Here is a 15,995-nt window from a genome sequence, read left to right as displayed (position 1 = left end):
CCTGGGAGGGACGGAGAGGGGGACACGGACCGCGGGAAGGGGGGACACGGAGCCCGGGAGGAGAGACGGAGCCCGGAATGGGACACGGCCTGGCAGGCGGCCGGAGCCGGCAGGGCAGAGCGTGAGGGCGGCGGCCGCAGCTGAGCGGGTACCGGGGAGTGCTGCTGGCTGAGGGCACCGGAGGGACCTGACCTGACCAGCCGCCAGAAGCGAGCCCGCGGCCAAGGTATCGCTTTGGGAGCTTCTTTGAATAAAATCTTTAACGTAAGTTTAATACAGTAGATACTCTCAGGGCCGTGTGGGTGCGAGTTAAGTACAGTACGTTCGGCAGCACAGACGGCGCCGCACTCGGGTAATTACGGTACAGCCCCCCCCCCCGGCCCGGGCTCGCGCGCTGCCGCGGCCGACATCGCCCCCTGGCGGCACAGCGCCTCGGTGCCCTGGAACAGGACACCGATGAGGGCGCGGCGCCGTGCGCGAGACGTTCCGGGGCCGCTGGCGTTTGCGGCGCGGAGCGGCGGGGAAGGGTTTAGACGACGGACCGGCGGTGCCAGGTGAGTCCCGGGGCGGCCCGGAGCGAGCGGGACCGGCCCGGCCCGGCCCGGGCACCGGCACCAGAACGGGCCCGGAGCGAGCGGGACCGGCCCGGCCCGGCCTGGGCACCGGCACCAGAACGGGCCCGGAGCGAGCGGGACCGGCCCGGCCCGGCCTGGGCACCGGCACCGGAGCGGGCCTGGAGCGAGCGGGACCGGCCCGGCCTGGCCACCGGCACTGGAGCGGGCCCGGAGCGAGCGGGACCGGCCCGGCCCGGCCTGGCCACTGGCACCAGAACGGGCCCGGAGCGAGCGGGACCGGCCCGGCCCGGCCCGGCCTGGCCACCGGCACCGGAGCGGGCTCGGGCTCTGAGCGGGCCCGGCCTGGGCACCGGCACCGGAGCAGGCCCGTGCGGCTCGGCCGCCCAGAGGAGCGACGAGCGGGCGGCGCGGCGGGGCCGCTCCCGGGCTCCGCATGGCGCCACGAAGCGGCTCCGGGGCTGGCGGGAGCGGGCCGGGCCGGGCCGGGCCGGGCCGGGCCGAGGGCTGGGCGAGGAGCCGGTGCCTGCGGGAGCGGGGCGGAGAGCACGGTCAGGAGCAGCGGGGATTGCACGTTCAGCTCCGCGGGGCGGCGGGACGGAGTCACAGCGGGCACGGCTGGAGCAAGTTAAGGGCTTAGAACCATGTGCTTGGATCTTCCGAGGAATTGAACTCTAGTGCAAGTTGACAAGTTAATTCAGCAGCTGGGGTTGCCATACAAAATGTAAGAATGGCCTCAGGACAAGCTGTGCCTCAGCTGTGAAATGGAGGGGCGGGAACCAGCTGCTCCCACACCTTGTTCAGTCCCTGGCTGAGCCCAAAGCGGCTGTGCCACCTCTGCTGCTCGGGTCCCTGCTGGCACAGGGGACAAGGTGCTGCCTGCCTGGGTGCTTCCACGTGGCAGGAGGATTTGATACCAGGACAGCTTCCACCACAGGCACTGCTGGGCGTGCAGGGGACGGGCAGGACACAGCTGCATCAGTGGCACCATCTGGACTGCACTGCTGGGGCAGGGGTTGATTGCTTGTGTGGTTTGCAGTTTTTCTAAAGAAAATCAAGCTGCAGTGACCACGTGTGTGCCCGTGGTTAGAACGGGCTGCCAGGGCACCTCTGGTTCCAGGAGCTCTCCAGTAAGATGGAAAAATCCTGGGGAGTTCAGGGCAGGCCACAGAAATGCTCTGATTCTGGAAAACATGCCCTGAATAAGCTCAGCTTATTCAGGCACATTCAGGAGAGGAGAGCTGAGGAGTGACTCGGGCACTCTGGAAATCCGTGCCTGTGGGAAGTTCTCCCACAGCTGGATCCTGTCAGCCTTCCCAAAGCCCTCAGTGGGATCTGCTGACTGAGGCACAGCGACACAAATTCTCTTAAACGTGCCCCGGGTTCCCAGCGGTGGTGCAGGGTAATTACAGGAGGAGCTGGGGCAGGGGGGAAGGCCGGGCAGTGCTGGGAGCTCCTCAGCTGAAGGGTTTCAGGGCTGGAGGTGTGCTCAGAGCAGACTTCTGGGCAGTCTCTTGGGCAAGCAGTAGGGCAGAAACAATCAAATTTGAACATCTGGAGCAAAACCAGCAAAATGGATCTTCTGGAACGTAAATGCCCCATCAGAGAAGCTCTGGTTCTGTGTGGAGTTCCTGAGCAGCAGTGCTGCCCGTAGGAATGCTGGCACTCAGCTGCAGGTTGCAGTTCAGCACTGAGAACACTCCTCTGGGGGTGCTGCTCACACAGAGCCCCTCAGGCCAGTGTGGGCTGCACAGAAGGACTAAACTGAACACTTGAAATTGCTCTTTTGCACTGCAAACAGCAACTGGCACAGCTGGAGCCAGTGCAGCTTGTGGGATGCTGCAGAGGCAGCAGGGAGAGCTCCCTGTGCTGGGAGTTCCCAGCTCTGAAGTGGTGCAGAGGGATCCTCACACAGAGGTGGATGCCACTTCACAGAGGCTCAGTTATACTCAGACAACCAAAGCAGCTGCTGCTGTGAATGAATAATTTACCCAAACATGCATTAAATAACTTGCTGATGTGTGCAGGGATGTAACCTGGTAGGAGAGGGAATGACATAGGGCACCTCTGGGCTAATGACAAAGACACTTTATTGAAATTAAGAGTGCTCTTCTGAACCAAGTTTGAGTAATTTAGTTCAAAAGCTAATTGCTGAGTCTGTGTAATATATCTTTAAATAAAAATATATTTTCTGTAGCTCTCTGAGGATTCTTGGTGGTGCTCTGGCAGCCTCCTCAAGCAGCTCCCTTGGTAACCAGGGGCACTGGAGGGAGGGCTGGTCACACAGGAGCTGAGGAGCAGAAACAGGACATGTGCCAAGGGCTGAACATCCTGAGATTCACATGTTCATCTCTCATCTGAATGAATGTGTAATAAATTGAATCAGTGTTGGAGGAACTATGGCAGGTGTCAGTGATAAAGTGTTGGGACTGGTGGGAGAAATGCAGCATGCAATATGAGTGATTAGCAAATTTTAAACTTTATTGATAAGTACACATCTTTATATCAGTGGTAATGAATCTCATACATATTGCAAAAGCAAGCTCACTATTAGTTACTTATCAAGCAACTGCGCCTACTTCTGCATTCTTATAAATATTTTATTAAAACTTTTCTTCATATTTCTACCAAAGATACTCTCCCCTATCCTACTGTCACACCAAGGGCACAATGTCCTTGCTTGTTATTAAACACTGACTACTAACTTCTATACTTGTCCCCTTCAAGCTTAACCAGCAGCATTATGTCGACGTGACCTTTCTCAGCTAACCAGCTGTCCACAAAACACTCCACAATAAAGATCCGAAAAAATCTTACAGAAAAACAAAGGAAGGGGGTGTGTATACGTGGGATATTGGAAGTCTGGAAAGCTGTTTTCCCAGAGGATAACAGTCTCTGCCTCTTTTGGAATATATGTGGAGGCTGGGTGTTGCAATGTGAGCCAGTGCCATTAACCTGGGCCTGGCAGGTGAGAGCCTTGCCCAGGTGTGTGAGGTCAGGAGCAGCGTGTCCTTTCCCCCCTGTGCTGACTGAGCTCCCTGCTGGGGACCTGGGGCAGGTCCTGCTTTGTGGCTGCAGGTGAGATTCAGGCAGTGAGCCCTGCCTGTGCCATTAGCAGCCTCCTCAGGCTCAGCTTTGCACTGCCTGGGCTCTGGCTCTGGGCACAGCCCCTCGAGCTGGCTCTGAACAGACCTGTCCAAGGCTTGAGGAATTGCTTCTGTCAAAGACATTTCTACGGAAGGAAAAAAAATCCCTGTGTTGCTAATTCTTACAGAACAATCTTCCTTGCAGTTTCTTCTGCAAGGAATAGGTGGAAATGCAGGTAAAGAAGGATTAAGTGTTTTGGAACCTGGTCAGACCAGGAGCAGTTAAAAACTTTCCAGCTTCTGTCTGATCACCTGTAACACATGAGGGTTCTGTGCCTTCCCTGACCCTATCCCATGGGCAAGGTTGTGTATTCCCTGTACTTGCCACACTGTGAATGTGAAGAAGGAATTTGCTAATGAAAAAAAAGGAGATATAAATAAGAAGAATGGAGGAATTAAGCAAAGGAAGAAAAAGTTGAATTTCTGTTGTCTAAACATCTGAACAGTAACAGGCCAGAAACCAATTTGAAGCTGACATATCAGGAGTGGTTCCTGTTGGTGTCCTGCTCTGGGGCTGCTGGTCCTGCAGGCCAAACCTGCCCCTGCTTGTTGTGGTAGCAACTGACATAAAAAATGCATCAAAGACTCTTTTTCTGGTCATAATATGGCAGCCAAATTCTCTGCCCAGTGCTTCAGTGCATCTCTGGGTCTGTTTGGGAGAGCAGAGCTGCAGGTGTGTCTGCACAGGTGAGCTCTGGCTCCTGTGCATTGCTGTGTCCTTGTCCCACGATACTGAGCCAGGGCAGGAGACACTCCAGCTCTACATGGATTTAATGCCTTTAAATAATTTCCTCTTTGCTACATCTCCAGCTCTGCCAAGGGTATGGTCACATTTCACGTTAAGTCTAAATGTGTGGCTGTCATTTTAGACTCCTGATTATTGTAACACATTTTTTTGCTCATTCCATGGTTTGTGATACCTGCACAATGTGTTTTATTCTTGGCTGTTGCTCATCTTGCCTTCAAAAGCTGGGTGCCTAACAAGGGGTTACCCTTACAGCTCTGCACACAGCTGTGGTTCACTTACTCATTTCAGGTATTAATTTGCTCTTGCATTTTTTTACACTTTTTATTGTCTACTGAAAAGGATGCAGGTCTGGTTCAAAAGAGACTGTCTAATAATTTTTGATTTTACACCAATTCACTGAGTCTTGTTTGGGTTACATGTTCATGAAAGAAAAGTCTCTTTTTCAAAACAGCCAGGACAGAGTCTGCCCACTGCTGATCTTTGTAATGTCAAACTCTGCCTGAATCTCCTCAAGGAAGAGGAATCTCCTCTTCCTCTCCTTTTGGTCAGGAAGAGAGTTGGCTGGGATGTAGCAGTGCTGTGAGGAGTGTTTGAACACAGGAGGGACTCAGCACTGCTTGGGAACCTCTATCAAACTGCTCCACGTGGGTTCCTTGGGTTATACAACTGCCTGTACACTTTTGGAAAATATTCCTGGGAGACTTGAATCTCCCAGTGTTAGAAACTGAAAGGAAATGGGTTTGGCTCTTTGAGGAGGGCAGTGCAGTTGGGCTGTACAGACTCAAGCTCCAGTTTCAGCTGGAGCAGGGCAGGTTTTTGTTACCTGTGCAGCTGAGGGTGTCCTCCAGGGCTGTTTGTGAGCAGTGGTGGCCACTGGGCCATTGCAGCCGTGGAGTGGAGCTTTCCTGGAGGTGTTTGTTGTGCTTGTTGAAGTGGATGACCCATGTGGGTCAGGGTGCTGGTTCCCTGCATGCTTCATCACATTGGTAAGGTGTTCTTAGTCTTTGGTGACCCAAATGGAATCACAGAATGTCCTGAGCTGGAGGAGCCCACCAGGATCCCCCAGCCCAGCCCCTGCCCTGCCCAGCCCCCCCAGCAGCCCCACCCTGGGCACCCCTGGCAGCGCTGCCCAAAGGCTCCTGGAGCTCTGGCAGCCTCGGGGCCGTGCCCATTCCCTGGGCAGCCTGGGCAGTGCCAGCACCCTCTGGGGGCAGAGCCTTGCCCTGAGCTCCAGCCTGAGCTGCCCTGGCCCAGCCCCAGCCGTGCCCTGGCTCCTGTCCCTGGCCCAGAGCAGAGATCAGAGTTGTCCCTGCTCTGCCCCCCGGGAGGAGCTGCAGATTCCTCTGAGGTCTCCCCTCATTGCACCTCATGATCTTAACATTACAGTAAAAATGTTTAGCAAGAAGTGAAGAAGTTAGCAAGTACGTGAGAGGGGTTCCAGGCAGAATGTGCAGCCTACCAGCTCTGCCTCCCAGCCTGCATTAGCCAGGTGCCTGCTGGCTCAGGGCTGAGGTTTTGGTTGCCTGGTGTCCAGGTGCTCACAGCTCTGTTTGCTTCCTCACAGCTCCTGGTGGCAGCAGGGTCCCCAGACATCGCCCAGCAGTGACACCTCCACCGTCCTCCCTCGGGGTGAGTTTGCCTGATCTGTTCAGAAGCTTCTGACTCGCATCTGGCAGGATGGGGGCAGTGCAGCTTCAGGAACTTCTGCCCCTTTCCGTTCTGTCTTGTAGGAGCTCGGAAAAGAATCATTTGCACCCTCTGCTCCCAGCTGGGGTGCTGAGTGGATCCCACCTGAGTGGGGTGCCTCGGTGCAGGACAGGGGGAGGGAGGGGACAGGAGCTGCACAGGGGCTGCACAGGGGCTGCTGTGACTCTGCTGATCCCACCCTGATCAGCTGTGCTCTCCTGGCATAGCTGCAGGCACAGCTTCAAGGGCAAGGAACAGCCCTGTTCTGAGATTATTCCAGTGAATTTCTGTTCTGAGGACCAGCGTGGCATTTGTTTCTCAAGAAGAACTTTTCTGGTTTGCAGGATGCTTTATTAGTTTATGTAGGTGGGTGAAAGGGAACTGGGCAATAAACCACGTCTGCTGTATGAACTTGTAGCCAGTCCTGTTCCACCACTGCAGTCTGTGTGACCACTCTTGGGTGCAGACCAAATAGTCAGTATTTTATGGTACACCAGTGTATTAAGGAATAAATTCAAGGAGATTCCATTTTGATTTGTGAACTTCATTGATTATATTCACTTATTTTTGTAAAGTTTGATTTAACTGCATCATGTGTTGAAAGTTACCCAGCAATTCCTTACAGATTGTGTAAAACTCAGTTTATCTTAAAAAGTTGTAGTGGGTTAACTTTCATCTTACTCAGTATCCTTTCTTCTCTTGGAATGGGAGAACTGTGAATTTTCCCATCTTTCTCTATAGTCCTGCTGCCTACTGAGGTATTTACCAACGAGGCAGTATAAAATATCTGTGCAGGAGCAGTCACCAGTTAGTGTCTGTCATCTGCTGTCCCGTTTTCAAGTGGAGACAAGGCTCATTTGGGGCTTTCCTGTGTTCCTGTGTGTGTGAAATGCAGCTGCAGCCTCGTTAGAGGGCACTCTGGAATCACCCAGGGAGCTGAGCAGCCTCACTCCCCTGCAGCTCTCCAGAGAAATCCTGCTGCAGGAAATGGGAATGTGGAGCTGGATTTCCCTGGGTACCAGTGATCCAAGGCTGGACTGCCTGTGCTGAGGGCTCAGTTCATGCTTGTGCTCTGTATGGAATATAGCAATAACTTATTTGAGAATTCACTGCAGTTTTCCAAATGTGAATTAATGAACTTGCTTTTCTCGTGGCCTTTACCCCATAAAATGCCCTGATCCTAAATCTGTAACCATTTTGGATATTGGTTTTTGGTTGCTATTGTCTTTAAAAAAGTAAATCCTTGATAAAAATATAAGGTGCTCCAGAAACTCTTGGGTTTTAGTACCAGCCCTTCCACCAGTTCTGTGTCTTTGACAAACAGTTTGTTGTGTCTCCTTTCACTTTCTTTGTGTCAAAAAGAAGATAATGATTTTTACCTTGGGTGAATTAATCAATTTATATAAATGTGATTCAAAATCTGACGTGGTTTAGAATTTTTTAAAAATATAATTAAAATATTGAACAAAACTGGAGTCAGAGAAGTCAAATTTAAGACCATGATTATTATTCAACTGCTTTTGAGGTGTTTCTTTTCTGGCAAGATTATAAAGCCAGATCATTTGCATTACTTTTGATTTCCTGATGTTTTTAGTTTTTTGTCCAAGGAACAGCATATTTATATGCAGGAGTCAGATTGTCTGTAAACACAAACATCATCTCACCTTTGTCCAAACATACCTTGTTTTGCTTTTACAAAACCAAACCAAACCAAACCAAACCGGTGGAACCCAGAATTGCTAATTCTGAGCAATTAGCACTGACTCATCCCCAGCCTGGGGAACCTTGGCAGGAGCCAGGTGGTGTTTCCTGGGCTGGAGCCGTCCCTGCAGGGCACAGAGCTCAGCCCTGAGCTGGGGATCCCCTGAGCCCTGAGCTCTGCTCCACTGAGCCCTGGGCTCTGGCTGCACTCAGCTCTGGGCTCTGAGCTCTGAGCTGGGGATCCCCTGAGCTCTGATCCACTGAGCCCTGAGCTGGGGATCCCCTGAGCCCTGAGCTGGGGCTCCACTCAGCTCTGAGCTCTGGCTCCCCTCAGCTCTGGGCTCTGGCTCCACTCAGCCCTGAGCTGGGGCTCCACTCAGCTCTGAGCTCTGGCTCCTCTCAGCCCTGAGCTCTGCTCCACTCAGCCCTGAGCTCTGCTCCTCTCAGCCCTGAGCTCTGATCCACTCAGCCCTGAGCTCTGGCTCCTCTCAGCCCTGAGCTCTGCTCCTCTCAGCCCTGAGCTCTGCTCCTCTCAGCCCTGAGCTCTGGCTCCCCTCAGCCCTGAGCTCTGCTCCCCTCAGCCCTGAACTCTGGCTCCACTCAGCCCTGAGCTCTGCTCCTCTCAGCCCTGAGCTCTGCTCCTCTCAGCCCTGAGCTCTGCTCCTCTCAGCCCTGAGCTCTGATCCACTCAGCCCTGAGCTCTGCTCCTCTCAGCCCTGAGCTCTGCTCCTCTCAGCCCTGAACTCTGGCTCCCCTCAGCCCTGAACTCTGGCTCCACTCAGCCCTGAGCTCTGGCTCCACTCAGCTCCGAGCTCTGGCTCCGCTCAGCCCTGAGCTCTGGCTCCCCTCAGCCCTGAGCTCTGCTCCACTCAGCCCTGAGCTCTGCTCCACTCAGCTCCGAGCTCTGCTCCACTCAGCCCTGAGCTCTGGCTCCACTCAGCCCTGAGCTCTGCTCCTCTCAGCCCTGAGCTGGGGCTCCCCTCAGCCCTGAGCTCTGCTCCTCTCAGCCCTGAGCTCTGCTCCACTCAGCCCTGAGCTCTGCTCCTCTCAGCCCTGAACTCTGGCTCCACTCAGCCCTGAGCTCTGGCTCCACTCAGCTCCGAGCTCTGGCTCCGCTCAGCCCTGAGCTGGGGCTCCCCTCAGCCCTGAGCTCTGCTCCCCTCAGCCCTGAGCTCTGGCTCCTCTCAGCCCTGAGCTCTGCTCCACTCAGCCCTGAGCTCTGCTCCTCTCAGCCCTGAGCTCTGGCTCCACTCAGCCCTGAGCTCTGCTCCTCTCAGCCCTGAGCTGGGGCTCCCCTCAGCCCTGAGCTCTGCTCCTCTCAGCCCTGAGCTCTGCTCCTCTCAGCCCTGAGCTCTGCTCCACTCAGCCCTGAGCTCTGCTCCTCTCAGCCCTGAGCTCTGGTCCTCACAGCCCTGAGCTCTGGCTCCACTCAGCTCCGAGCTCTGGCTCCACTCAGCCCTGAGCTCTGGCTCCTCTCAGCCCTGAGCTCTGCTCCCCTCAGCCCTGAGCTCTGGCTCCACTCAGCCCTGAGCTCTGCTCCTCTCAGCCCTGAGCTCTGGCTCCCCTCAGCCCTGAGCTCTGCTCCCCTCAGCCCTGAGCTCTGGCTCCTCTCAGCCCTGAGCTCTGGCTCCACTCAGCTCCGAGCTCTGGCTCCCCTCAGCCCTGAGCTCTGGCTCCTCTCAGCCCTGAGCTCTGGCTCCACTCAGCCCTGAGCTCTGGCTCCACTCAGCCCTGAGCTCTGCTCCACTCAGCCCTGAGCTCTGGCTCCTCTCAGCCTCTGGGTTCCTGGTGCTGTGGGAGCTGCAGGTGGGGGCTGGGTTCTGTCACTGCTCTGGGGTGTCCCTGTCCTCTCTGGGATGGGAGGGGAGGATGGGGTGGTGTGACAGGTGACAGGGCAGGGGCAGCTGTGCACAGAGCCAGCTGACTGAGCAGCTCTGTCCAGAGTGCCATGTGTGCCCTGCCAGGGAGGTTTGCTGTCCATAGGGCAGGGACAGTGAACACTGAGCACAGGAGTGTTTATCAGAGCAGGTTCTGTGCTCAGCCAGGAGACAGCACTTGCCTTGCAGTCCTGAATCACTGTGCCAGGCTTCTCTGAACTCTCTTGGCCATGTGACTTCATTCTCCACAATCAAAGCAGAATAATAACAAAAAGTCCTGGTCAGGCCTACTTTTTCCTCTCCTAGTTTTTAATCTCCTCTTGCACTTTCCCTTTCTGTCCCCCCAGAACTTTCCATCCCCTTGGAAGCTTTTTGGCAAAGAGGCGTTGCCTGCTCAGGGATTCTCCAGCATCCCTTTGTGGGAGAGCACAGGAGGAGGCAGCAGGAGCTGCCTGAGCCCCGTGGGTGCCTGCAGGTGTGTGGGAAGCAGAGCTGGGGAGACGCTGAGCCTGTGAGGCAGCTGATGGCACAGGGTGACAGCCCCTGCAGGCAGGGCTGGGCTGGGCATCCTGCAGAGCAGCCCTGGGACAAGGCAGGCACTCTGCACTTCCCAGCACTCTGCAGTTCCCAGCTCCCCCTGCTCTCCTGGAGGGTGGCACAGCTGCTCTGGGCAAAGGGAGTGCGCAGGGGACAGAGGGGACAGAGCAGCCCAGAGCTGATCCAGGCTGGTATGTGCCCCCTGGATCCTTTCAGGGAGTTGGGAATGCAGCAGCAGACAGGCAGGCTGGGATGGCCTCCCAGTGACTGCTGGAATTCCTGAGGAACCTTTTATTTGTCTGGCTGGCAGATGGATTTTAAGGTGGAATGGAATACACAGGGACTCCTCTGGCAGAGATAAAAACAGTTGCTGAGCTTAAAGCATTTTGTCTGTGAGACTGGGGATTGTGGTTTAATGGGTTTGAAGAGTGTTTCTTGTACTCTTGTGATTTCTGTAAGTGACTTCAGGACTGACACCGTGAATGGCAGAGGCTTCAGCCAAAATCTTCACCCCTTCAGTGTTATCCTCCATCCCATATCCAGATCCCTCTCGTGTTTTACCACAGTTTGGATATTCTAAGAAGTCATGGTAATCCAGGAGCCAGGGACATTTCAGAACATGTCTGAAGAGGAGCTCTACCTTGTAGGAAACACTTTCTGCCAGATTTGAGTAATACCTCCTCACAGAACAGTTCTATGGAACTGAAAGTTTTGTTTTATGGTGATGGTTTTTTGTTACTGTTTGAAGACAGCTGTGCTCTGTGGGGACATGTTTGCCTGAGCTGGCCAATGCCATCCCCACAGCAAAATGTCTTAAGGGGAATTGTTAGATGCTTTAGCTTGGAAATCAGCTCCAGGTACAAATTAGATTTTTTATTATGCAGTACTTAGACCCATCTATAGTTGCAGTTCAGCGTTGTACTCACATTCTGCCAAACCCTGATTCTGGGCACTATTTTGGGGCTGGTGGTGGGGTTTCTGAGCCCTCCCTGCTGTTCATTGCCCCTCAGTGATGCTCTGACTGGGCAGGTCCTTGTGCTGGGCTCAGAAGCCACTGTGGGACAGTTTGTGTGTGGCAGGGGAAGGCAGCAATAGTGCAGAGTGTCTCCTGCTTTAAAAAGAGTGAAAAAGCCCCTGCTGATAGAGGTTAAGGGAACAAATACAACTGTAAAAGCACAGGAGAGAAGCATAATAGGAAAGCTTAAATTTTGGGCAATTTTCTGCCTAATGTAATGATGTAATGGAGCAGGAACCACTTTTTCCTTTCTTTTTCCTTCCCTTGTTTCTGTAGGTGCCCAATGGTGCTGTCTGGCTGACTTGTCAGAGGTTTAAGCACCAAAAAGTAAGCAATTTTAACTAATGCACATGCAAAACTTTGGGTTTATGCTTAAAACTCAACAGAAAATGATCAAACAAAAAAGAACAAAAATGGAGAAAGTCTTCTGTGTGCAATGTCCAGAGCAATTTTAAAATACTCTTGTTCCATGCCTAAATAAATGGTTATTTCAGCCAAAGAGAAATCTTTCCTCATGATTTATTACACTACTCTGGATATAAGGCCTCTGAGCAGGATTGTCAGTTTATTAGAACAGCTTTCTTCTCCTTTCAGATTTAATCCACATGTTGTTGTATCAACAGAGCCTTTGCTCAGTTAGGAGTTGTCCTTTTTTAATAATAATAAAAAAGTGAAAACACATGTTTTTTAACAGCCTTATTACAAAGAAACCTAGGATGACACAGGGAGAGGTGATCATCAAATGGTGACTGTAATTTATAGCTTCAGAGTGGTAAGAGGGTGAAAATGGCCCTTTCCCCTGTGCCTGGGGCAAGCCTGGCAGGGACACAGGAGGCAGCGTTATCTTTGGCCAGGATTTCCGAGGTTTTTTCCCCAGCTTGTGCAGTGATGCTAACCATGCTCTTTTTAGTTAACTCTAATTTCCTTCCTTTTTTTTTAAAGGGGAATTTATCTAGAGGTGTATGTAATTCACATTTCCTTCCTTCCTGTCTTCCTCCCCTGTAAAGAAGGTCTTTCTTGGACCCCTCCTGTTTTCTAAATGGAGAGGAATTACTCTCAGGAAACTCATGAGTTTGGTATTATTCCTATACTTGGTTTTGTGAGAAAACATTTATTTTAACCATAAATGCTTGCTCAATATTTGCATGAGAGTTCAGAAGTGCACATGAGAGCTGCTCAGTGAAGCAGCTCACTCCATCACATGATGATAACCTTTGCTTGGCCCTGTCACCCCACAGTCCTGCAGCATCAGGAATTAGTGCTGAAGCACCTCAGCACTTCCTGAACTGGCAGCCTGGGACCCAAATGTGGCCAAAGGCAGAGCACTTCTGGTGCTGATGTTTCTGTTGCCAGTCTGGTTTCTTCCAGCTAGTGCTGGACTCCTGGCAGTCATCACAGTCCCTTTTAATTCTCTTGCAGATGTCAGCACAGCAGCTCCTGCCTCAAGTGTCAATAGAAGCATTTGTAGTTGGTGTCATTTTAAAAGAAGCTGCTAATAACATGTCTTAAAACAGAATGAATTGGTCTGGCATTTAAAAAATATGGTATAAGCCTATTCTACTCCTCAGAAGTATAGAAGAGAGTAAAAAAAGATCCACACTTAAGCCTTAAATAGTGAAGGGGCAAGGAAGGTTGTGTCCTTGCTGCCAGAAGCAGATGCAGGGATAGCCTGGCAGAGATATTGGAGCTCTGGGGTCCTGCTCTATCAGACAGATCCCTTGGTCCATCTTGTATCACAGAATTTCACACTGGTTTAGGTTGGAAGGGACCTTAAAGCCCATCCAGTGCCACCCCTGCCATGGCAGGGACACCTCCCACTGTCCCAGGTGCTCCCAGCCCTGCCCAGCCTGGCCTTGGGCACTGCCAGGGATCCAGGGGCAGCCACAGCTGCTCTGGGCACCCTGTGCCAGGGCCTCCCCACCTCACAGGGAAGAATTTCTTCCTAATCTCCAATTTAATCCCACCCTCTGGCAGTGGGAGCCATTCTTCTTGTCCTGTCACTATCTGCCTGTATGAAAAAATCTGTCTCCATCCTTTTTACAAACCCTCTTTAAGCTCTGGAAGGGGCTCTAAGGTGTCCAAGGAGCCTTCTCCTCTCCAGGTGAGCACCCCCAGCTCTCCCAGCCTGGCTCCAGAGCAGAGGGGCTGCAGCCCTTGGAGCATCTCCATGGCCTCCTCTGGACTCTCTCCAGCATTTCCAGGTCTTTTCAGTGCTGAGGCCTCCAAAGCTGGGCACAGCACTGCAGGGGGGGTCTCATGAGGGCAGAGCAGAGGGCAGACAGAATCCTCAAGAGCTCGTGCAGACCCTCAGAACTGGCAGCACCTTTTGGTGGGAGTCAGACTGGCCTGGCTTTGTCAGTGGCCAGGCAGGCAGTGCAGGCAAAGCTGGCAGTGCAGACAGGGAAGGCAGTGCCAGGCAGGGCAGGCAGAGCCAGGCAGTGCAGACAGGGCAGGCAGGGCTGGCAGAGCCAGGCAGAGCCAGGCAGTGCAGGCAGGGCAGGCAGGGCTGGCAGAGCCAGGCAGAGCCAGGCAGGGCAGGCAGGGCTGGCAGAGCCAGGCAGGGCAGGCAGAGCCAGGCAGGGCTGGCAGGGCTGGCAGAGCCAGGCAGGGCAGGCAGGGCAGGCAGGGCTGGCAGAGCCAGGCAGGGCAGGCAGAGCCAGGCAGGGCTGGCAGGGCTGGCAGAGCCAGGCAGGGCAGGCAGAGCCAGGCAGGGCTGGCAGAGCCAGGCAGGGCTGGCAGAGCCAGGCAGGGCAGGCAGGGCAGGCAAAGCTGGCAGTGCCAGGCAGAGCCAGGCAGGGCAGGCAGAGCAGGCAGAGCCAGGCAGTGCCAGGCAGGGCAGGCAGAGCAGGCAGAGCCAGGCAGTGCCAGGCAGGGCAGGCAGAGCCAGGCAGGGCTGGCAGGGCTGGCAGAGCCAGGCAGAGCCAGGCAGGGCAGGCAGAGCAGGCAGAGCAGGCAGAGCCAGGCAGGGCAGGCAGAGCCAGGCAGGGCTGGCAGAGCCAGGCAGGGCAGGCAGAGCCAGGCAGGGCAGGCAGGGCAGGCAAAGCTGGCAGTGCCAGGCAGAGCCAGGCAGGGCAGGCAGAGCTGGCAGAGCCAGGCAGTGCCAGGCAGGGCAGGCAGAGCCAGGCAGGGCAGGCAGAGCTGGCAGAGCCAGGCAGTGCCAGGCAGGGCAGGCAGGGCAGGCAGGGCAGGCAGAGCTGGCAGAGCCAGGCAGTGCCAGGCAGGGCAGGCAGAGCCAGGCAGGGCTGTCAGGGCTGTCAGTGCCAGGCAGGGCTGTCAGAGCTGTCAGAGCTGTCAGGGCTGTCAGGGCAGGCAGCACCAGGCAGTGCCAGGCAGTGCAGGCAGTGCTGTGCCAAAGCAGCAGGCTGTTCCTGTAGGAGGCAGCTGAGGGACGATTGCCCCCCTGGCTGTGAACTGTTGGAGTGTTCCTTGCACAAGAAGGAAAACACCTCCTCTGAGTGGTTGTGGAATGCAGACTGGGGGTTGGGTTTGTTTTTGTGCACACTGGCCTTATGTCACTGCTGCCTTTTCCCCACAGGCTGAGCATACCTCTCCAAAGTAAGATAGATTAAAACACAGATCCTGAGAGGACTGGACTTTCCAAGCTCTCTCAGAGTCTCCTGTCCTCAAGTCCTTGTAGCATCTGAAGTTCTCCATCCCTTGGTCCTACTGGGTGCTCAGATTAGGTTTGTTTCCTTTGCAGTGTTCCCCTGTTCCTCATGGCTGCTGGCCCTATTGCTTCTCAAAACAGCTTAGAGTGGAATAATTTCCAGAGCAGTGGTAAATGAAGAGGACATTTGGCTTGCAAGAAGAATGTCTTTATAGGTGGATTTTGCAGGGCACTGTACTATGTTGTGCTTTCATCTATAATATCTTTGGGCAGCCTCACCCCACTTTGAAGTTGGCCATTCTTTGAGCAGCTGACTGGATTGGAAAACTCCAGAGGTCCCTCCCAAACTGACTGACTCTGATTCTCTTTTCTTGTAGAGTTCTGGCAAAGATGTTTCTTTTGGCTTCATTTCCATCTCCCTTCCTTCATGCTCAACAGCTTTCATCATGTTCCCATCATAAGCAGTTCTTTAAACTGAAGTGATGTGTAAACATCAGGAACGGTTTCTAAACTGTAACATGAGTCTCCTTCCCTCATAGTTTCGAATTATTTTATGCTGCCATATTCAGATGATGTGAAAAATCAATTTTCTTTTATTACTATGTATTAAGAGCTAATAACTTTTTTTTTGCCCTCAGAGAGAAACATTTTACTATGGGACAATAAAAAGAATAATTCTCTAAAAGTTAATGGGTTGTGTTTTCAAATCAGCTTTAGTCCTGTGCACTCTTTGTTGGAAAACTGCAGAGGAAGGAAAGACAAAAAGAAAATAGCCTTGTTATTTAGGATCTATAAAATGATATTGTTACTGCCTTTTTAGTGAGTGTTGCATTTTTGTATTAAAAACTGGAGTTTAGGGAAAGATACTGTTTTTATAGATATTGGTAACTATTATCCAAACACTTTAGCTCATACTTAATGCTGCACAGCATTTTGCTTAAAATTTCAGCAGTTGTTGAAGCTGCTTTGACTGGTAGTGGGCCTGGTGATGTGCTAGTGCTGCAGGAGCTGGGCAGGGACTGCTGACAGCTGCTGCCTCCCCTGCAGTTCCAGTTTTATTCTGGGGGCAGGACAGGATGGTGGGGCACTTAAATGGAGTTCCAGAT

The 15,995-nt window shown here is 53.3% G+C and overlaps 1 protein-coding gene across 5 annotated transcripts in view; it reads left to right on the top strand.

The window, feature by feature from the left end:
- Positions 1 to 465: 465 nt before the first annotated feature.
- The window catches only part of EXD3 (exonuclease 3'-5' domain containing 3), a 256,573-nt gene continuing 241,043 nt past the window's right edge, over positions 466 to 15,995 (top strand). For all 5 annotated transcript variants that reach the window (XM_063175042.1, XM_063175038.1, XM_063175040.1 and 2 more), the window contains exons 1-2: positions 466 to 554; positions 6,031 to 6,095. The gene's annotated coding sequence lies outside the window, so the exon portion shown is untranslated. The remainder of the gene's footprint in view (positions 555 to 6,030; positions 6,096 to 15,995) is intronic.

The sequence above is a fragment of the Melospiza melodia genome, chromosome 22 (genome assembly GCF_035770615.1).
Source record: "Melospiza melodia melodia isolate bMelMel2 chromosome 22, bMelMel2.pri, whole genome shotgun sequence".
Taxonomy (NCBI): domain Eukaryota; kingdom Metazoa; phylum Chordata; class Aves; order Passeriformes; family Passerellidae; genus Melospiza; species Melospiza melodia.
This window is presented reverse-complemented; position numbering and strand designations above follow the sequence as displayed.